The following is a 23,227-nucleotide window of genomic DNA, read 5'->3' on the forward strand; positions in this document are numbered from 1 at the left end:
TCGCTCATAGATGGTGTGAAAGTGGCTACTAGGATGGACAGTTGTGGACAGAGTGTGAGTAGGCAAAACAGCAAAAAATCTTGGTTATTGATATATTTTTTGACGTTGTCTTTTAAGAACTTTGTAAAATGTTTAGCTGTGATGTTACGAATAAAAATGGGCTAAAACCACTGGTAGGCTCCTTTAAGAAGGATTGATGCTTCCGGTTCCTGGGGCTTAAACTCTGGTCATCTGTTTGAACGTCCGTTTGTCTAAATATTAAGCTCTCCTGTCATGCGTTAGTGACTGACTGTGCGCTGCTAACACAAAAGTGAGAATTTGTCACTCGTGGCCCAGCAGTGTGTTTGCTAAGTGTGAACAGAGTGAGGAGAGATGGGGGCATTAAGAGTGTGGGAATGCCAGATGGAGAAAAGAGCATGCAGCCGTTCTATTATCCGATTAGAAGTCAGAAGAGAGAGAGGGAGAGAAAAAAAAAACAGGGTGACTCATCTGTTTCCTGCTTTCACAGCCAGCATTAGAAAAAATATATACTTTTGTTGGGATGCCAATTATACAGGCAACTTTTCTTTCTCGTTACCAAAACCCGGATCAGAACACAACATACGGACGATTTTGCCGTAGAAACGGAGGAACTGAACTTTGTGAGTCTACAGCTTTAACTATACTGTGGTAACAGACTCAAGGGTGCAGCAGTGTGTGGTCAGTTCAAACAGACTGATAAACCAAATATGGAGTCGCACCAGATTTAGCTTCTAATCTAATTAGTTTGAAGCCTAAATCCAACCTCCAGAAGTAAAAAGCAAATGTTCGGCTATAAACCAAGTACACCACGGTCACATGACGTCAACGTCTCCACCACTAAGCTTCGAACTTATCTTTTTATTTAGCTCTGAGCGCTTATACAAAAGCCTTTCTTCTTAGAAAGTTAGTGACAGTTTGAAAGAGTGTGAGTAGAAACACAACGAGGCTGTAAAGGTGGACTGGTGAGTAGATCAGTTTTCATGTTAACGTCCCCGACAACCTCTGTAGTCTCATTTAGACACTCGTTAGCAACCGCCTTTTTAAGACATGTTTAAAAAAAGATACCTGGAGTATTTTCAGTATGTTTTTATGTCATAGAATAAAACATGAAAATGTCTTGAACCCACTGACTTTGGGACAAGGGAACCGAACATGCCTAAATGCTAACTTACCTCAGAGTTTTAGAGTTCATCCCTGCACCACTCTATTGTTAGTTTACATGGCGACAGTAAGGATGGTGTTTTCAAAAGATTATACTCTGATTTCCAAAATTTGCTTTTTCCAGCCCCAAAACATTGATGTTGTGTAAACAAAAGGCCAAACCACAACAAAGGTTTACCGTTTTATGCAAAAGCCATTGTTGTGTAAACAGGGCCTCAGTCTTGCTGGAGGTTTCCTCTGTAATTCTACTGAAGCTCTAGTTATGCAGCACTGGCAGAGTCAAATACCACCACTCACGCATGCAAACAAAGCTCCACCTTCATCCCTCAGTCTTATTTACACACTTCAGATAACATCCTCTGAACTGAACCAACAGCTAAAATTGGAAACTTCACTCAAGCAAGGAGAAATATCTATTTGAAAACATGAATGTCTCATTTCGATCAGTAATCTGCTGTATCTGCTTCCCTCTGTGGCTCCAAAATCCCCTTGATCTTTCAGTCATTTAGTGCCAGTCCACTTCCACTTGTTCACTCCTCCTCCCTCTTGTGAAAGTGTAATTCTCACAGTCAATAACAGAAATGCCTGCCATCAGATATAATACAGGACTTTGATTCTGGCATCAAATCTGGGCGTTTGATTCTGAGAAATAATGGGTGTTTTTTCACAGAAATAAATCCCGACATTGCTACTTTGAATTGCTGATTGATACAGTGATAATGTTTCAAATGACTTTTAGTAAAGAAACCAACATTTTCCATTTTATCTGCCCATAAACATCACCGCAAATCCTACTTAACCTCATTTGTGCATGTGTAAATCTTGTAATTGTGGTTCAAATGAGACTTCAGGTGGTGTTTTTGCAAGAACTGCAAATACACCAAATCAGCCAAAACATTAAAATCACTGACAGCTGAGGTGAATAACGTTGATCATTTCAGTACAATACAATGTTCTGTTGGGAAACCTCGGGTCCTGACATTCATCTGGATGTTACTTTGACACGTACCACCCACCTAAACATTGTAGACCAAGCACACACCCCCCATGGCAACAGCACTCCCCAACGGCAGGGGCCTCCCCCAGCAGGACAGTGCTCCCACCACACCATAAAACTGCCATTAAATGTCTTGAGGAACACAACAAAGAGTCCAAGGTGTTCACCTGGTCTCCAAACTGCCCAGATGGAGACATTTCTGCACAAGGTTGGTGGCATAGTAGGTTTGTCCTGCTGGGGGAGGCCCCTGCCATTGGGGAGTGTTGTTGCCTTGGAGGGGTGTGCTTGGTCTACAACGTTTAGGTGGGTGGTACGTGTCAAAGTAACATCCAGATGAATGTCAGGACCCAAGGTTTCCCAGCAGAACATTGTATTGTAACGAGCTGATCAACGTTATTAACCTCACCTGTCAGTGTCCTCAAAACCCTCCCAGTCTCAGGAGAATGAAGTAAGATATTCAAGCTGTTCTAATGAGAGCAGTCGGGTCATTTTTTTTATTTATATATTAGTTTATTTCAGTTTTCATACTTCAGGATACACAGCTTTAAAAAAAATAACCTTGCACATTCAACAGTGACATAGCCATGGAGCACTGGCGATTTAATTACCCTGCTTCCTAACCCCGTTTTCAGATGTGAGCAAAATGATTACATAGCCATCGCTGATACAAATTTATAACGACTGCTTTCCCCTCTTGCCAGGAGCTCTCCTCTTTATCTGCTCTCTCTCTTTCTCTCTCTCTCTTTGTCCTTCATTCTTCATATTTCTTCATCTATCCTCTGCTTGTTCGGCCTGTCTCCAATTTTCTCTGTAACCTTGTGAGTTTGCTTTAATATTCATGGTGATTGAACCTGAGGGGAATTCAGCATGTCTCTCTAATTTATGTGAGATAGGCTTCATTATTCACCCGGTGATTTAATATGCACCATAGGATTGGTGAGTGAACATATGAGAGAGGATATCTAAGAAACCTGCTCTCAGAGTCGCTGTGCTGCATGGAGTTAAACTTCTGAAGAGCTGACTGATAGTCTTGCCCCAGGCAGATGACTCTGTACTCCTCTTTTGTCATTTCTGCCCCTTGTGCTGTCTCTCTTTCCCTCCCTCTTTCACCATCTTACTTATTGGGCGGGTTGCCATGAAATTTTGTACAAACATTTCAGGTCCCAAGACAATGAATCCTGCTGACTTTGATGATCGTCTCTGCAGTTACCTGCAAATCAACAGAGACTCCAGGAAGTTACTCGTTCCCAGCCAAGAAATAGTCAGCACAAAATGTCACTTTAACACTTTGGTTTTTGAGCAGATTAAAAGGTACATTATGTAACTTTTCCACATCAAAATGTCTAAAAGTGACTAGACGTATGTTAGCAGCAATTTTCAAACCTACAGAAAACCATAATTATAATTAAGGCAACAGTAATAAAGGTTTAATTTGGTCACCCGTCAGTCGTCTCATATCCCCTTTGCACATGTGTCAGAGTTGTGGCTGTCCGCTAGAGGCTGTTAAATTGACTTTACATCCAGGTTTTAACCACATTTTTACAACATACGATTCAGAACTTGGTTATTTTTTGATTTTTTGATTTCAGTCATCAAATGTCTGGATCTTAAGTTATCAGTGATACAAGTTAAGCAGATGTTAGCAGGAGCTCAACACACAGCCTCTCCACGACAAGCTGTGTCTGAAGAAACACTGACTTTTATTGTGAAACTGTTTTAATTGGCGTGTTCACCAGATTTAATCACCTGGTCCAACCTCTGTGGATAATTCTGCTCCTCGTAAAAACCAATGATGATTCCATGCTACATCACAATATCACCAAACTCTGTCTTTTGTTACTGTTTTGATTAAGAGACCACAAGGAGCAGAAAATTACCTATTGTGTGTTTGATCAAATGAGATTTAACACATTGGTTTGTTACCTCTGCACAGAGCCAGGCTAGCTGTTTCCATCTGCTTCCAGTGTTTAAGCTAAGCTAAGCTAACAGACAGGTATGAGAGCGGTGTGGATCCTCAGCCAGAAAACAAACAAGTGAATTTCCCTAAAATGTCAAACTATTCCTCTAACTTTACTTTCAGCCAAACCAATTTGGCAGCAACAAATATTAGATTTTAACTCTGAGAGCCAAGATTGTCTTCCAAAACAAAGATATCTTGTGTTTAAAACACTACAGAGACATCACTGTCAGTGATAAATTGCCAAAGTGTTTGCATGGACACGGAGGTGGACAGAGACCAGCTGGTGATTTCAAGAGTAAGAGCACTGCCACCAAGAAAAAAATATATGGATTTTGGCTTGGAAAATGTCATCGCTGGGGTTTCTGTAGCTATGTAAAATCATGAAAGAACCTCTTTTGAATTTACACTTTGCAGATAATACCAGCTGAAATATTCTATTCAACAAAATGCCAAAATCAATACTAGATTTCAACAAACTCATTTATCAAACCAACCCCTCTCTCTCTTCATATTTGTCTTTGCCTCTACCCTTCCTTGCCACAAGGTCCACATTCATGCACACTCTCCCTCCTGACACATTTTCCTCTGTCTTATCTTTCCCTTTTCACCTCCCGATGCTAAGAAGGGCATTTGTATTCCAGAGTCAGGTTGGCAGGGTGCGCTTATCTCTTCAGAGGGCCTTTGAAAAGCCTCTGATTCTGCATGAAAAGGAGATTCCAAAGGCAACCTCAGTGACATCGCATGACATGTTAACAGACAGAGTTCAGAGCGGGGGCTAACTAGACAGCACATCCACCCGGGTTACGATGGGAGATGAAGTCTTTGGTGCAGCATCAAACAAAGCGTGCTATTCCCCAGCGTACCAAGGGAGAATAGGGAGTTCCTGGTGCACCGGGTCTCGCTTCCAAACACGTTAGAGCAGACAGCATTGCTCTAATATTCTGACACAGATGTCAACTGGGTGAGGAGGTAGGTGAGGCCGAGGGGGGCAGTGAAGGAGGTGTTAAAAGTTCTGGCCACAACACAAACATTGGTCACAGCTGCAGGACAAACCTGAGAACTAGCTGAACCCTACAAAGACCAGACAAACCACACACAAAGATCGTTTCCACCAAGGTGCACTTTGACGGTCAAGAAGGAGCGTAAACCCCACAAATGAGTAAGATGAAGTCCATAGACACACAGAGATGCAGGTTTTTTTCATGAGCAGAGACAGAAGAAAAACACGAGGAAAATAACAGAAATAAGAGGAGTTATCCTTTCTTTTAGCTGCCGTTGTTGTGTGTGTGTTTGTATTATTTTGTAATATAAAAAACAATGAAAAAAGACACTACTGCTACTAGTACAACTCTTGTAGTATTGGAGTTGGGAGGTTACAGCACAGCGATCTCTCAATCACTGAGGAAAAGGACGACACTGAAGCTGGTGATGAGGAAGCTGCAGGAAGATCTTTGAAAACTTTTTTTTTCATTCTGTCAAACTTTTTTATAAAATGCTTTATTGGATAAAACTGCCAGGTAAGAGATGGAATCAATTAATAAGAAATAAATAAAAGAACTTGTCTTGTAAAAGTGTGAATGGAGCAAGGATCACTTTAAATTCTTAAAGAGTGAAGTAGCTTTAATTAGTTTTTTAATATATTTCTGGAATGGATTTTTAAGTCAGATAAAATATATAACCTGATAAAATCACATAATTAACTTAGACTTAGAATAAATGGTAAATACTATCAAATTGCATAATAAATAAGAAATCTAATAAAAACTTGTAAAAGAATGAGGGGAGCAGGGATCATTTTAAATTCTGAAGAGTCAAGAAGTTTTAATGACTTTTTAATATATTTCCAGGATTTTTTAAGTGTTTCAAATGCAGTTAATAATCATTTAATAACATTTTGTGGCAATGTTTGTTGTCCAAATCTTTCTTTTTCTTTTCCATTAAATATTTTATATTATTTGTGAATAATTCATCCAAAAAATAAAGCACTGCTTCTAAAACCATTTCCTTTCTCTTTGTTTTTACGTTTAATTGTAAAGTCACAGTTTGATTGATGTTCGTCTGTACAGAGGCCTCTTACCTCTGTGTTTACTTGTATGTGTGGTCCTGTGTGTTGCTGTGTGTGTGTGTTGTGGATCAGTGCGGCTGCCTGCCCTCTGCTGACAGCAGTATAATGTGTGGACAGGCTGCAGGTCCTGGCACGGTTCTTCTCGCATGCCCTCCTGGATAATGTTTTCTCAGAGATGTGAGAGCTGTCAGGGCTTCACTGCTTACTGGGGCACATATCATCCACAAGCAGCCTCTCTGCTTCTTTCTCTTTTTGTCATCTCTGTTCTGCTCCAATCCAATCATTCTCTCACTCTTTTTAAATGTGTGTGTGCTCTCCTTTTCCCTCTTCATAAGGATCCTCTATGAGGAATTACTTTCAGACAGGAAACAGAGTTAGGTTTACACAGACACACTGATTTACTGATTAACTCGTTATTGTTGTCTGTGTGTGACTGGATACAGTTTGATTATTCCAGAACTGATCAATACTACAGTGGTTTTGTCATGTACCCTGGTGCCAGGACTCTCTGCAGGACTAAGAATGAGGATGCCATCGTCCCACATAGCTAGCTAAACGCCACAGCTACATCCGTGAAAATCAGTGACAGAAAAAAAAAATGTCTAAGCATAAAGTCAATGGGGAACCAGGTCATAGCACCATTCCCACTGGGTCAACGCTTCGTAAACAACCAGTAAAGTTAGCCTTCACTTAAACAAGTAGCTGCTAACAAGTTCGCTAATTAGCAGCAACAAACAAGTACGCTACAGGAGAATATTACAAAACAGACAAAAAAATATAACCATTAGCTCTTTAATGTCTCTATATGTGGGTTTACCAAGAGAGCAACCCTGTTAGCTTATTAGCATCTCAGTAGCTTTCTGTGCTACAACATTCTCTGACAGCAGAGCAGCTAGCCTAGCATCACAGCGTGTAGCTAGACATCTCTTACTGCAAAGCTTAACCCTGAACTTAACACATGATCACCAGGAACTCACAACACTTCATTCTCACACTGAGGTGTACGCCTTGCCTTTGTGGGAAAAATAACACACCTGTATAATGTATAATGGACCTGCATAATGTGGATGTGTGTTTGTGTTGTGTTTGTTACCTCAGCCTCTTGACTGATCCCAGGACTCATCAGAAACTCTGGTTCTCTCTGGTTCTCGATCCCCCTCCGTTTCACGCTGCCCTGTGTGAATTAAAAGACAAAATCTGTTAGTAACTGCCCACCATAACACTGCATCAGGCTGAAATGACTGATGTTGAAGGGGACAGTCCCATCGCGTCTCTCAGCCAAGTCACAACAAGAATTTATGACTGTTTGATCGCACACTTCAGCCATTTTGAAAGACAGAAATATGGTGTAGCTTGATCCCAACATAAATCAGAAGAAAGACAGGATTCTTATCTTCCTATAAGTGGAATTAGCAACTAATTTTGCTTATATTCTTTAGTAAAACTGGAGGATGCTGAATATAAGATATTGGCTACTGGCATCTCCAGTCCAGAAATATCAGCACTGCTGGTGTGTGTCTCTGTGTTGTGCCCTCCAACAGAGCTTGTCAACAAGACAGCCGGTACCAGGAGGGAGAGCTGGGCGCTTAATCAGATGAAAGGTGTGAAACTGATGCCAGAAAAGTGTCGTAACTGGAGGAGAGGTGCCATACACCCCTGTCTCCTCTGCAAACATATTCATCACTGTCAGCATCTCTCTAAAATGTTACACTGGGGATGGGGGATAGCATTTATGTGTGTGTATATATATATATATATATATATAACAAACCCTCTAAGAATTGTTGTTATGGAAACAGAAATTTTGTGCTTGGGTCTAATTTATATTCTGATGAAATTATGCACACTCATGTATTAAAAAAGATGAACGCCTGTTTTGTTTCTACAAGCTTCCCTCTGGAGCAGAGGTTGCATTTCTGCTGAAACATGGTAAAAGCGGTGTATTGTGCAACATATTTCTTCTTTTCTCCTCCTCTGCTTTGCATAACCAATTATTTGCACAATACAGAAAGCAGTTTATTATTTCTCTTGAGAAACATTCGGGTCCTAACAAGGTCTGGGGTGTAGAGAAGAAAAAAAAGTAGTTTTTTTTTGTTGTTTTTTTTTCCAAAGGAACACAGCAAACACAATCAACAGAGGCTGTGCATAAAGCGGTTGTGTATTTTCCATAAAGAAATCAGAGGAAACACTCAAAAGATGCAAGTGTTCATTTTATAGGTGTTCCTTCGCCTCAGAGAAATGATAGCGGTGGAAGGACAAGTAAAAACTAACCCCTGTGACCCTGACTGCATGACAAAACATCAACCCTGAGAAACCTGTGTGGAAAGGTTAAAAGAGAAATGAAAACACTGCATGTACATGAATGTAGCTCAGTCTCAGAGAGCAGCTGGCACCTTTCTGTTCTCCTGCTGTAAAACCCTTTAGGAGCCAGGTAGATCTTGACAGCAAGTGGCATTTGGAAGAAAAGGGCACCACTGGCAGCATTTTTAAAGGCTTCCCCGTTGAATGATTCTGCAGGGCATATTCACACAAAGCATGTTTAAAGTAATTTTCTATTAGCTCTGAAATGTGTCCCTCCTTATTCAAACATACAGCGCACAAAAATAAATAAACTCAGAATATGTCTCTGTCTGTTTCTAGAGATGTTACCCAAAATTCAGTTTATTATGCAGCTATTCTGCTATTCTGGACTCTGGGGCTCTTATATGTAGAGATATATTGTATTTGTATTTGAAGCACATCTCCCTTAATTGCAAATAATGCTAATATTTAATGACAATAACTTAATCCTGCTAATTCTTAATTGAACTTTGTGTGAACTCTTGTCCATCACTGACACCAGCCATGTTTCCACCAACATTTTGAAGTAGTACTGCATTAGAGGAAGTTGCAGTGGCTTTTGCCTTTTTCCAAAAAAAGCGAATGCGTTTAATGAAACATGGAAACACCAGTTTCCAAATAAGTTCTGATGCTTCTAGAGAAGAAAAAGAAGATGTTTCCGGCGTCAACTTGATTATTACAAAAATAATCCCACAGCCTTCTCTTTGCTTCAAGCTCAGAAAGCTTTCCTCTTGTGTTGTTTCCTGATATTAACGCCGAATAGATTGTTTACAGCAGAAAGCGCAAGCAACTCCATCATGTTTCGCCACAGGAACAGGAATCACATTTTTTCTGACTGCCCTACCTGAGCACACTTGGCTTCTCAGAGAGTTAAAGTGCCTGGAGACAATCAAAAACTAATTTCTTCTGACTCTACTCCCTTCAAACCTTACATGCTGAACACTTCTTTTCTTGTGTTTCTACTACACTGAAGTTTGTTGCCTGATTAAGAAGGGAGGGTTGGGGCTTTCATCAGTCAGAGAGGAAGCAAGCTTTGGGAGTCCTGGACATGATGTCAAGGAGCTGACAGCTCCTCTGTGCAGCTGAGTTATTGGTTTGTGCATTCTAGTGCACGTACAGCATCTTTGGACTACACAAAACACTGAGCTACAGAAATTAGTATTATCACAATACCATGCAGAAGAAGTCCCTTTTTCAGTGCCTTTTATGTATTTGGACACTAAAAGCCCTGTCAGATACTGTGACAATTTCAGTGATAGACTTGTAATTTAGTTATCTCGTGGGCAAAATTTCTACTTTGGCCTGAGGATATTTATTTACAGCCCTTTCACTCCATAATTAGACACTTTTAGCCCTTCTTCTTCTGTGTCAGTTGAGACAAAGACTTAAACCAGTAACCCTAACTAAGTACCAGCTGCTCAAACCTATCCCAGTGCAGCAGAGCAAACAAAGCTAACTAACAGATGCATGTGAATCTGTCCCATTACAGCAGAGCTAACAACCAAATTAACTTGACCCATCACAGCCAAGGTAATGAGCAAACTAATGGCTGCTTGAACTTGTCCCATATCAGCCAGGCTAACAAAGCTAACTAACAGTTGCTTATTTCTCCAGTTACAGCCAGGCTAACAGAGCTAACTAACAGTTGCTTGTTTGTCCCATACCAGCCAGGCTAACAAAGCTAACTAACAGTTGCTCATTACAGTCAAGGTAACAAGCTAATGAACAGCTGCGTGTGAGCTTGCTGTATTACAGCTAAGCTAACAAGCCAACTAACCAACATCTGCTTTTGAACTATACAATCTATGTTGTGAACTTGTTGCATTTCAGCTAACAAAGCTAACTAACGGTTACCTGACCTTGTCCAATTACAGACAGGCTAACAAAGCGATTGCTTTAACTTGTAGCATCACAGCCAAGCTAACAAGCTAACTAACGACCACTTGTTGATGAATTTGTACCATTACAGTCCAGCTAACAAGCTAACTAACGGTTGCTAGCAAGCTTACCCCATTACCGCCAAGCTAACAAGGCTAAATAATAGTTGCTTGAAATTGGCCCCTTACAGCTGAGCTAACAAGCTAATTCAGTAGCAGTTGATTGTCGGATCTTAACCCTACCCCATACTCCTGTCTGTGTATTTGACAAACTGGAGGTGTAGTAGCTTGAATAATGTATATCAGCACATTACATCAGCCATTTTTGTTCATCCCCATTCAGATCATATCACAGGAATTTCTTTGTACAAACACTGATATGTTAATTAGCTCTTTGATGGTATCGTTTCTTATTGTACCTCTCTCACACAAACACACACACCATCATGTACGGCTTCCACTTCACTCACTGTGGTTTTACCTTTAACTGCCTATATCCTGGGCCCTGTACTCGATTAGAGTTCATTCTCTGCCTCCTGAATGTTAATGTGTCCCTACCAGCCAGCTGCTTCCTGTTTTATTTAAAGCCCTTTTGTCAAAGTCCAAATTAAAATCTAGCGCATCAATTACATTTTCCAGTGTGGAAAAGTGTCTGCTGAGGTTGCCTTTGGGGAGGTCTGAAAAGATTTCAATTTTTGAAATTCTATAGTTAGCTGAAGACCTCATTGTCCCTCAGCCCCATATCTCATTATTGTGATGTCCCTCAGTTTCAGGCCTTTTATCTGACCAGAGGTCTGTTATATGTATTTCATCTAATGTATAATGGATTTAATGAATTTATGATTTTTAAGCATCTTAAAAATTGAGAGTTCATGTTTAACTTGGAACACTGAAAGGCAATATGTCCTACAACTAAAATTAAACAGTATACAGCCATACTAGCAGTTCTTGTGAGGCTGCGATTAGGCTAGCAACAGTGTGCTAACATATCCACACTGACAACCCTAACATATTGATGTTTAGGTTGTTTACTATGTTCACCATCTTGGATTAGCACAATTTAGTGCTTGTGGCTGATGGGAATGTTGTTTATTTTGCAAGTATTTGCTCAAATTGTGACCTGCTGGTGGTGCTGGATGAAAAGTTATTAAAAATCGTCCTGAGGGGAACAAACAAATTTAATGGCAAACCATCCAATATTTCACTCAAAACTACAAAAACCAGGTTGAAATTTGTAATTTTTCAGTAGTCAACTTCATGGTACAAGGGAAAACAACAGGGGGGTCACCAGTGTTGTTGGTTATGGGGTTCAAATTTTCATCTATCCAGTAGTGGTTGAGATACTGACATACCAACACACACACCACTCTGCTGATTAAACCACCACCACATTTTTAACCTTTGCCCTCTACCATCACATCCTCCCCTTGGAGTAAGATACACCACCATGACATGTGGTGGTGGTTAAGACATCACCATTACATCTGGTGTAACTGGTCACCACTGTGGCTCCTGCAAACCTTCACCTGCCAAACATCAACACGGCTCAATACAGCTGACTCAGCGGTTGCGTCTCTCCTGCTTTGATGAAAGCAATGCTTGCTAGGCAGTGGGATTATAGTATTTTATGTGATGCCTCAGCACTAAAGCCTCCTGCACCTGGTTGTGGCTCTTCTGATAGCAGCCTTCTCCTGCAGCTTCAAGGCAACAGCTAATGTGTTCTCTTCTTAAAGGCGTGAAGGCTACTCCACTGCGTCTCAAAAGACAAGGCCTCAGCATTAAAATTGAGAAAAGATGCTGCTGTTTGTCATACTTAACACTTAATCTATCCATTCTAAGTGCTAATCACTACCTGGGGACTTCATGTGATTTAGAAATGTACCTCTCATGTTTGTGTTTGGTGGGATGCACTCTCACCGGATAAATGTACTGACCAACTTCTAAGGATTATCTGTGAGTATGATTGAGATATAATGGCCCTCCATGCTGAGTACCTACACTGGCCTCCTGAACATTCATCCAAAATGCTATCAGAGCTCTCATTAATAACTTCCACTGACGCCCCATTAAGTTGGATTTATGCTTGTGTGTCCTGTTGCACCAAAGCTGCAGCATAGGTAACTCAAGTGTAGGAAGTAATTTACGGTTCAGCAACAGATTTCACATAAAAATGGCACCATATGAGTGTGCTGCAGTGCAAGCCAACTATCACTAACTTTCTAAGAAGAAAGGCTTTTGTGTGCACCTTTGGTGAAGTTTCTTTATAGTCTAACATAATCTTTTTACTCCTTTTCACTCAGCTTGAAGATTATCTTGCTGCACAAAACATATAAGTATCACAAACTTTTGTTGGTCACAATTTATTTTTTTTGCAATAATCCAAAAGCCATTGAAAAAATCCCATTGGCTTTTTGTCAAAGGAACCAGAGCAATGCTTACTTTCAAGTCTGGAGGCCAGGTCAACACCTTGGATTCCGTCGTATTTGTCGAGACATTTCTGAGCAGTTTTTGTGGTGTGGTGGGAACATTCTCCTGCTGGAAGGCCCCTGCCATTGGGGAGTGTCCAATCAGGTGGGTGATATGTATCGAAGTAACATCCAGATGAATGTCAGGGCCAAAAATTTTCCAGTAGAACATTGTATTTTAGCGAGATGACCAATGTTATTCACTTCATCTGTGATTTTAATGTTGTGCCTGATCAGTGTTGCCATGTGTTGAAACCTGTTAGGTATTTTTCCACAAATGTCCTCTGCAATTATTACAAATCACATCAGGTCCTGGACTAATACTACTCTTGTGCGAGGAGGACTTTAGTAATCATATGCTGTTTGAAAAACTAATAGGATATGCTTGCCGTCCCTAAATTACTGTCATGGGTGCTGACCATAGGTTGCTGACTCATGGATTAGGGAAACATAGAGGCAATCCCTTTTTATGGAACCTTCAGTGTTTTCATTTCTTCCCATCTCATTTTCCTCACAGGGAAAGTTTTCTAAGATGATTATTCATACATTTACAGCTGCTCTGTTTTCACACATTTGTTCTGCTGTGTTGTTTGAGAGAACGCAGACACTCCTCTTGGATCACTGCGGCACCCTTGCCACAGACGTGGGAATTACCCACACGGCACTGCTCGGGCAGATAATGCAACACAAATACAATCAGCCGCTGCCAATGAGGAAAAATTAGCATTTGCACATGCTAATTACAAATTACGATAAGGACAGCAAAATTAACCAGGAGTGATGAGGAAGTGGGTTGTAGCAAAGACGACATTCTGATTTGCGATAATGACAGCGATCCATTGATCCCTGATAGTGCCACTGATGAAGAAAGCAATGCTACTAGAAACGACTGGATTATTATAATGCCAATATGCAGCTCTATCCAGCATATTAGCTCATCCTCCACTCTGATGAGCATGTATGAGTGCAGTGGTGGGATTATGCAAATGGTAAATTGAAGAAGCTGGCGGTTTCCCTGGCAGTCGACTTCAAAGCGGCCAGGACTGGAGATGGAATTAGTGCTCTGCCTAATCCCACTGGAGGAGGGTGGGTGGGGGGTGGGGTAAGGCTGGGGGAGAAGGGAAGGGCTTCACTTTATTAATGCACCAGCAAGCTTAATCAGAGACAGAGAGAGAGAAGAAGGAGTGGTGGGTAAAAAAGGTATAAGACGGTGACAGAATAAGAAAAGGTGGGGAAGTAGAGGTGAGGAAGAGCGGGAGGGCAATGAGAATAAGAGATGTGGACCGGAGGACTGGAGGGAGAATGTGGTGTGTTTATGAACAGGGAGGAGGAGGAGAAGAAGTGCAACACAACAAGGAGTGCATCAAAGAGAATTTTTATGGCAGACCTGGAACACTGTGATTTCCCAAACGCAGATCCTTTTTCCTGCCAAACCACCACACCTGATATTTGCTCAAAACAGCAAGAGCAAGAGCACATCAGGTTGAGAACAGAACCTTAAGGGCAGATCAATACACACACTGCAGATGCTTGATGTTAGGAAGTTGATGTCAATGTATCAGCAGCGACCCCCAAACACACACACGAAGGGAAATTGAGGCCAATCGTCCAAAAATTCCACCATGAATTATACGGCATGACTTTTATTATAAGTGGGGTCATTAGGGATTACTGTCCAGCATCTCCATGTATCCAAGAGATTGTCGGACTTTATTAGTCCTTGTTGGACCAGCAAGCCTGAAATTCATGTGGTTGTGACCTTTACAGACCAAGTGATGAACTGTAAATTACTACTGATTGATAAATTGCTACTGATGATGATACTGCAGTTGCACAGGAAGAGTTTCTTTTTCCATTCTATATTGCTTCAAGTTTCTCTGCAATGGTAATGACGTCGCAAGGTGAGTTGATCAGTCAAGCCAACAGCAAAGATCTTGTGGTAGCTACTGGTAATATTACCATGAAAATCAGTATGGATATTTATGGTCCTCCCTCATAATTTTGGTAAGCTTTGGTTCAGAGTCACCATCAAGGCCATAATTGCCCTAAACCAACATGTTCTGTACCTATTCATGACAGGGTATCCGAGTTATCATCTTGCACCATCCTTGCACCATTATCAGGCCAAGATTTCTAATGGGTAGATTCCAAAGAAATATGCTGAGCACATTCATGTTCCACAGAGGATGGACCCTTGGTATTTTGGACTAGAACTGGAACTAACAATTATTTTTATTTTCAGACAATTAATGAATCTTTTTATCTATAGAATGACAAAAAAACACCTGTTGCAGTTTCCCCCAGCCCAAGGTGTTACGTTCAAATAGCTTGTTTTATTCAACAAACAGCCTAGAACACAAATATTGTGAATTTACCACTATAAACAACAAAGAAAAGCATCAAATACTCACATTTGTGAAGCTATAATCGGGGAATGTTTGGCATTTTTGCTTGACAAACCACTAATACAGTCCATCGACAATCAAAATCATTGCAAATTCATTGTCTAGCCATCAAAACAATTGGTTAATGAGGAAACCTTTGCAGCTCTCTATGAACTTGTCTTTTTTGTGTCACATTTGCAAGCACAATGATCATAATCTGCAATTTTGATAACCAAGGACTAGACTCAGCAGACAGATTAAGCAGAATTAAAACAAGGTATACCTTGTCAAGAACAGTCCATGAACAGGCAACAGGTCATCAAAATAGGCAGAGCAGGAACTGTGGAGGCTGTGGATCACAGCAGACTGACAGACAACTAAAGTGCAGGCATACACTTGAGCTAATGGAGTAATGAGTGGCAGGTGTGCAGGAAGTTGGAGAGATAGGGACTATCTAGAGCACTTAAACCTACAGGTTGTAGTGAAGTGTGTCCCACGTTGGAAAAATGCCAACACACAGTGCACTTAACCCACACTCAATGCACTCTTCTCCCAATACCACTTCAAAGATCACCAGTCTACTGCACCACACCAGTCCAGTTTGCGGCAAAAGTGCAGTACAACAGTACCCATATGCCTCTAGTTAACTTGATTTAATGTCTTTATTAATCACATTAATCATGTGATTATAACTGTTACGCTGTTTATTTGGTCGGTCTTAGTTATTTGCTTCAATAAACCACCTGAGCTTGACTGCACCATGGACAGTATTTGTATTTGCAGGAGTGACGGGTTTGTCCTTTTTAATCAAGTGTGTCCCAGTGAGCGGTGATAAACCACCGCATGCTTGTGGTCTAACAGCCCCCTGGGCACTGTGGCAATTACTGGCAATACGTCACACACAAGTAGGGTGCTTGACTGCTCGCAAATACCACAATTGTGAGTAAGTGAGCTGGCAAAAAAGGTGGGAACAGATTGAGGAGATCTGGGACAACAGGAGCAATTTGTGGATGTTTGTCTGTCCAATGATGCCCAAAGATATTCAATTTGCAATTTTATAAAAGAGAGAAGAGCAGTATTCCTGGCAACAAGCAAGTATTTTATTTGGTAAATGACTTAAAACAGTTACTCGCAAAATTGTTGCTGGTTAATCTCCTTTCAACAGACAAAACTGATCAAACGATCAATCTTTTCAACGGATGTCATTGATTGTTGGAGCTATCTTCAGCTGAAAAACATGGGATTAAATTAGAAAATAAACTATTATATCTGCAAATGTCATAATGCTAGAAATGCAATAAATTCAGTTTATCTCCCAGTGTGAGACATGCGCATTCATTATGCTGTGAACACATCAGAACCAACTCTAGAAGAGAATAGCATGGACTTGTCTTTAGAGAATGAACAGCTCACATGTATCTGCCTTATTTATAAAATCATGGCATGGCCCTTGACTGAAAGATCAGCCCCTGACTCACAGATCAACCCATTTGGACTCATATATTGATGTATAAATCAGCCCGCTGTGCCAGCGACTTTTTGATATACACACAGTTTGATTCATGAATTTGCTGCCCCGTACTGCTGTATAACATTATATCTGCATGAGAGCCCTGGAGTGCTTGCAAACGGCTGCAGCCGCATGTGCTTAATCAATAAGGCAGAGTTGATGAATTTAACATAATTAGATCAGCAAATATGAAATCTGTGGCAGTATTTCCCTGCTTCTTGGCATGAAATTGATTGTGTTGGAAAACAAGAAAATAGATTTTCTTGGAAAACAGGGTGCTTCATGGAAAACAAGGCACTTCTCTGCACACTGAGGACACCGTTAAAAACAAACAGATTACCATTTTAAAAAGTTATGCGTGTACGAATGTGTCAGGTTAAATATTGATAGGAAACAACACTGTCAGGACAAACTATTATTGTAAAACTAATGGACTGCAGACTCATTCTCATGTTCCTGGCTTTACACGTGAGGCTGCTGCAGTCGACTGAAAGGTGAGGGGATGAAATTACATTGCCCACTAGCACCTTCACGTGGTCATTTACAAGTACTGCGTCACTGCCTGGAACTAACTGTAGTTAACAGCCTTGAAATCTCCCCAAGGTGATTTTCCATACAGTCTTAACAGTGACTCTTTGTTGATGGATTTTTGAGACTGAAATGCCACCCCCACCCCTAAACGTAACCAGGTTACTTTGGTCACCATGAGGACTACAGGTCCCAGAAAGGTTGGTGTTTATACCAGAAAAGGTCCAAATGAGGTAACACGCACAGACACACACTTTAAACCTGTGTTAATTGATTGTTTGGCCGCCTGATTGATTGATAGATAACTTCTAGAACAAAAATTCATTGGAATATTGCAAAAAAGCCACATGACTTATTCCCATTGTAGTCTTGAGGTCCAGGCAGGGAGTAGGCAGGAAAAAGGAGGGACATGTATGTGCTACTTATATCCCATTTTACATCAATACACCTCATTAACATTTACATTAATTCTTGTAAGTCACTTTTACCCATTGTGACTAAAACATCAAAATTATGCAATCATCAAGATAATAAAAACCACAGAAGTTCAGACACCAGTCAAATAAAAGATGTTAACTTACTTAGCATCCATTTTCCACTTGTTTTTGAACGAGAATGAGCAGATTTAATTTTACTTAGGACTTTATTACACAAGTCAGTGAATACAGACTGACTTTTCAAAAAATCCAAATGGTACAAAAAGTTAACCAAAATAATTTCTACCTGCTCAGTACAGAGCAGATATCACCATGAAACTTACTGAGCTGATCACCTACATTAAGACTTTTATTTTTTGTATAACAAGTTTTCTGAAATTGTAGGTTTAAATATGCAAATAAAGCATTATCTTATACATTTCCAGGACAGATGTCTGAACATTAGTTAGAGCTTTTTACAGAATGGGTTTGGATATCTCTTCATTAATTACTCCATAAATTTGAAAATACTGTAGACAGCCAGAAAAAATCTATTCTTGCTTTGTTTTTAGGAATAAAATGTTATATAAACCAGGCTATGAATGACATATGCACAAACTGCACAAAATCCACAGTTGCAAACAGACAAAGTTTAGTAAAAATAAACACCTAAATGTGTATTTTAAATGTTTTTTGGACATTTTATGAAAGCAAATGGCCTAAAATCTTAAATTTGTTTCCCATAGTGTCTCGTTTTAAACAAAAATAAGTAGTAAACCACTCAGTCTAGTAAGGTGATGATACTGTACGTCACTGCCCCCAAGTGGCCAAAAGTGTCAGTTACTGCAGGTTTACCCTTCAAATACAGTTTGTCCCCCACTAAGCTTGGTTAGTGATGGAGCGATGCCTTACCTGTATGTCATTTCTTTTACCATGTGTACCCAGCATGCATTTCACCTGACAGCTGGCCTCCCAAGTGAAAAGTCACAGGTAAAGCTGTGGAGAAGCTGCAGGGAGCTGGTTGTGTGTCTGTGAACTGTCATTACTCTCACCATATTAAAGTGACATCTGACACGTTTTTTTTTTTGTTTTTTTTTGAGACTCCACCCACACTGGATCCCTCCTCACCCTCACATCTGACAGCTGTTTAAATTATTCTAAAGCTCATGTTTTAACCACACAGAAACATGTCAAATTATTGCAGAAATCATTTTAACTGTGTTAACTCTTGAAGGATCGATGGCTCCGGTGCTTTTCATGTTTTAGCTCATTAACTTCAAAGTGTGACGGGTGCAGATTGAGCTCCAGTTTTCAAGGCAGCCATTGGTTTTTGTTGATTCCAAAAATCATCCAGTTCCTCCTGGTAAAACAGCAACAGAAATCCACCTACTAGCACCTCTATAGTGGCAAAAGCACTGGTTAAAGTTAGGGAAAGATGGTGGTAAATAAACCCACTGTGTCTGACATCACTGTGAACCTTTTCTGCATTAAACCAGACCACGATCTTTCCCTAAACTTAACCAAGTCCTGCAAGAACCTAAACACAACCAGAAGAAAGTTTAACAGTGTCACTAAAAGTGGATATTGTGCTACAAGACTAGACCAAGACTCCCAGGTTTACTCCGTATCATCTGCGTCTACATAATCTGATTAATCACAGATTTGCATCGGCTGTGACCGATCGTCCAGCCTCCATATTTTCACCTTGTCTCTGTGTCGACATCTACCGAATTCTACTGAAAGACCTGAATTGTTTCGGTTTATATTTAATTTGTCCCACTCAAACAGGTGTGAAAAAGCCAAAAACATCTGTATAAGCCCACACAGGCCTGAGAAAAGCCTTCGAGAGCAGCATGTGACAGGTATGAAAAGGGCTGCATAAATACACTTATTGCTCTATAATGTTGCCAGTTGTTTCCCCTGCAAACATGTTTTTGTTGTCAGTGAAGTGTAGTTTCTGCAGGCAGGAAGCTTAAGAAGACGCTGACTAAAGTGAGGATTGCACTGACGTTAATGTGTCAGGCTCTAACACTGCCCTGCAGTTCTGACTTAGCTCTCATTACCACCAAGTTTGTCTGCAGCTGATCCGCGCTAATCCACCACTTTGATGTGATGTACATGTATCTCCAGCTGCATTATCATTACACACTGTACCCTCCTCTCTCTCTCTCTGATGTGAGGAAACAAACTACAAACACTCCTGAGTTTGGCAAAACATCCCTCTGACAAACTGTTAGGCAAGTGTCTTTGTGTTAGTGCACTTCTATTCTATCCTTCTAACCATTAAAAACTGTGTTGACAAGGCTGAGAATGTTTATTATACTCCACAGTATCAAAGTGTTACTGCTGATTTTGCTGTTTGTCCTGAGGATGTGCAGTTTTACATCTGAAAACTGGAGCTGGTTTTCAGACAATCTGGGGGAAAAATTAAGAAATCTGTCTGTGCTCATTTGTTCAAATTAAAAACTGTCAGTGTACGAGCCCAACAGGTCAGTGTGGGATGTTCATACCACATCCTGTTACACAGTAAAATAAAGACAGAGATACAACCTGCCTGACACTGTGACAACAGCTCTGACCTGCTGGGGAATGGACACAAGACCTCTGGGGGTGTGGACATTAGCAGCAGGTCCCTTGGGTCCTGTTGAGCCTCCGTGGATCAGGTTTGTCCCGGATCATCCCACAGATGCTGGATCATATTGGAATCTGGAGAGTTTGAAGGGCAGGTCAAAAACTCCTTTGTTTACATGGAACTTTTTTTGCACTTTATAAGTAACGTGATTCTTCTCTTTTAATACCATTCTGTTTTTATTTTATTCTTGTTCTACCTCAGTGTCTTGCTGCTGTATCTTATTGTGACTTACCTGGCTAATCTATCTATCTATAATTTAACATTTTAGCACTTTTATTTATTGAGATTGTTTTGTTGTTTTTGCACTGGAGATATTTTAGGTAACATTTCTATACTTATAACATTTAAAAACAGGGATAACAGCACACATTTTCACACTAATTTCATTAGTAGTGTATAACCTCTCTGTAAAAATCACCAGTGCACCTAAACACAGCTCAGCCAAACCAGCAGCATCTTTCCTTCAAATACCAACACAAGACATCCTCAACAATCCCTGCACACCATGTTTGTTTGTTTGCTTGTCAGGAAGCAACACATAACATTACACACACACATTGTGCATCATAATGTCTGCATTAATCTTCTTTGCAAACACAGAGCAGCAGAGGAGGCTGTGAGCGCCAAACACATGTTCAGGACTGTTTGTTTTCTACATGTCATCAGTTACAGAGATGTGTGTGTTTGTTCCTGGGAGCTGGAGGACTCAACCACAAAGCCTTTTTCAAGGTTATAATATTTTGTCTTTGTTTGATCTTTTTGCAGCCGTGTAGTATCACTTTAGCGAGTCAAACCAGACATTAGCAGCCAGCTAATGCAGCCAGGAAAAACATAGTGAAAGCAGAGGCTTTTATGCGCTCACTGAATGGTTTTATGAGTAAATGATGTGCTGTGGCCTTCACAGTCACTGATATATGTATAACTGAATCAATAAATAGTGCTGTCTAGATTTGCACTAAACTGAATGGAACAAACTGAATCTTGAGAACTGAAGACACAATCCACAGAACTCTAATTATTCATATCAAGTCCAGCAGTCTGCCTCATCTTGTGTGTGTTTACTGCCCTCTGCTGTTTACTGACATTAAATATACATAGTTCTGACTTCAGTTTGGGAGTTGTGATGTTTACAGAGCCTGATGCTCATTCAGTAAAATTATTTACTACTCGTTCTCTTACACACAGTTTGTTTTTAAGTAAGGTTGCCAGTGGAGCCTTGTAGCCTCTTGTAGCTCAGTGTTTTGGTTTTACAGTCATAACTTTACAGTTTCTAAGCTCTAAAGACTCACCTGTACAACCTGAGGTCTGTACTACGGTCAGGATTTGCGGTTAGCGAGGTAACTTCAGGTTTAACTCCGAGTTATCAGCGTTACGACGGTGGTAAATCACCATGGTAACTTAACGGCTAACTTTAGAGACTCGAATCAAAACCTGTCAACGCCCAAACTACTGACCAATCAGATCACTGGAAAACTAGCGTCATCTTTTCTACAGGATCCCGACGTGGACAAAAGAGTTTGGAATCAGTGGAATCGTTTCCAGTCTTTCTAAGAGAATTTAACACATTTAACACACATAATCTCATATTTACTATCTACATTTATTACTTTCATTTTTATAATCATATATATAATATTATTTAATATCATTTTACATGACATTTTCATTCATTTTACCATTTTTAAAAAATGGTTGCTCACTGTTGTGGACAGCAGCACCTGTATATGAAACAGTTAAATCAGTTTTTACATGGGCATGATTGTTTGGCATGAATCTCTGCATTTAATTAGGCCTATACAGTTGTTTACTAATATCATATCTCAAATGTGTTTTCCGAGTGTTTTACTGCCTCCAGAAGACCTGAAAAAAATCTATTTAGTGAAGTTTTAAATGTACATCAACAGATTTTCTGGCCAGATGAGGGCAGCAGAGTAAACTCTGTTACAGAATATTTTATTAGGGCCCGAGCAACGAGTTGCGTGGGCCCAACGGGGCCATGCAACGAGTTGCAAGGACCCTCTTGTTTTCGTTCGGTTTATTATTATTAGGGCCCGAGCAACGAGTTGCGTGGGCCCAACGGGGCCATGCAACGAGTTGCAAGGACCCTCTTGTTTTCGTTCGGTTTATTATTATTAGGGCCCGAGCAACGAGTTGCGTGGGCCCAACGGGGCCATGCAACGAGTTGCAAGGACCCTCTTGTTTTCGTTCGGTTTATTATTATTAGGGCCCGAGCAACGAGTTGCGTGGGCCCAACGGGGCCATGCAACGAGTTGCAAGGACCCTCTTGTTTTCGTTCGGTTTATTATTATTAGGGCCCGAGCAACGAGTTGCATGGGCCCAACGGGGCCATGCAACGAGTTGCAAGGACCCTCTTGTTTTCGGTCTGTTTATTATTATTAGGGCCCGAGCAACGAGTTGCGTGGGCCCAACGGGCCATGCAACGAGTTGCAAGGACCCTCTTGTTTTCGTTCGGTTTATTATTATTAGGGCCCGAGCAACGAGTTGCGTGGGCCCAACGGGGCCATGCAACGAGTTGCAAGGACCCTCTTGTTTTCGTTCGGTTTATTATTATTATTAGGGCCCGAGCAACGAGTTGCGTGGGCCCAACGGGGCCATGCAACGAGTTGCAAGGACCCTCTTGTTTTCGTTCGGTTTATTATTATTATTATTATTATTATTTTTTTTCTTCTTTTTCCGCCTCTTTGATCGCCTTTTTGAGGGCCTTAACATGCGTCAAAACTCCTGAAAATTTGCAGACGCGTCAGGCACGGCGAAAAATTTAATAATTTAGGGGTCTTGAGCATGGGTGTGGCAAAATGGCCTCGGTAGCGCCACCTACATTTTTAAACGGAACAGCCCCTCAAGCCCGTT

At 40.7% G+C, this 23,227-nt stretch overlaps 1 long non-coding RNA gene across 1 annotated transcript; it reads right to left on the reverse strand.

Annotated features, from left to right (window-relative positions):
• Positions 1 to 2,669: 2,669 nt before the first annotated feature.
• Positions 2,670 to 21,784, reverse strand: LOC127143680 (uncharacterized). The gene is made up of 4 exons (XR_007815253.1): positions 21,646 to 21,784; positions 20,304 to 20,430; positions 7,298 to 7,378; positions 2,670 to 3,389 (listed from the first exon to the last, which is right to left on the reverse strand). It is a non-coding gene; the product is annotated as an uncharacterized LOC127143680 (long non-coding RNA).
• Positions 21,785 to 23,227: the final 1,443 nt, after the last annotated feature.

Source organism: Lates calcarifer, linkage group LG20 (assembly GCF_001640805.2).
Source record: "Lates calcarifer isolate ASB-BC8 linkage group LG20, TLL_Latcal_v3, whole genome shotgun sequence".
Taxonomy (NCBI): Eukaryota; Metazoa; Chordata; class Actinopteri; family Centropomidae; genus Lates; species Lates calcarifer.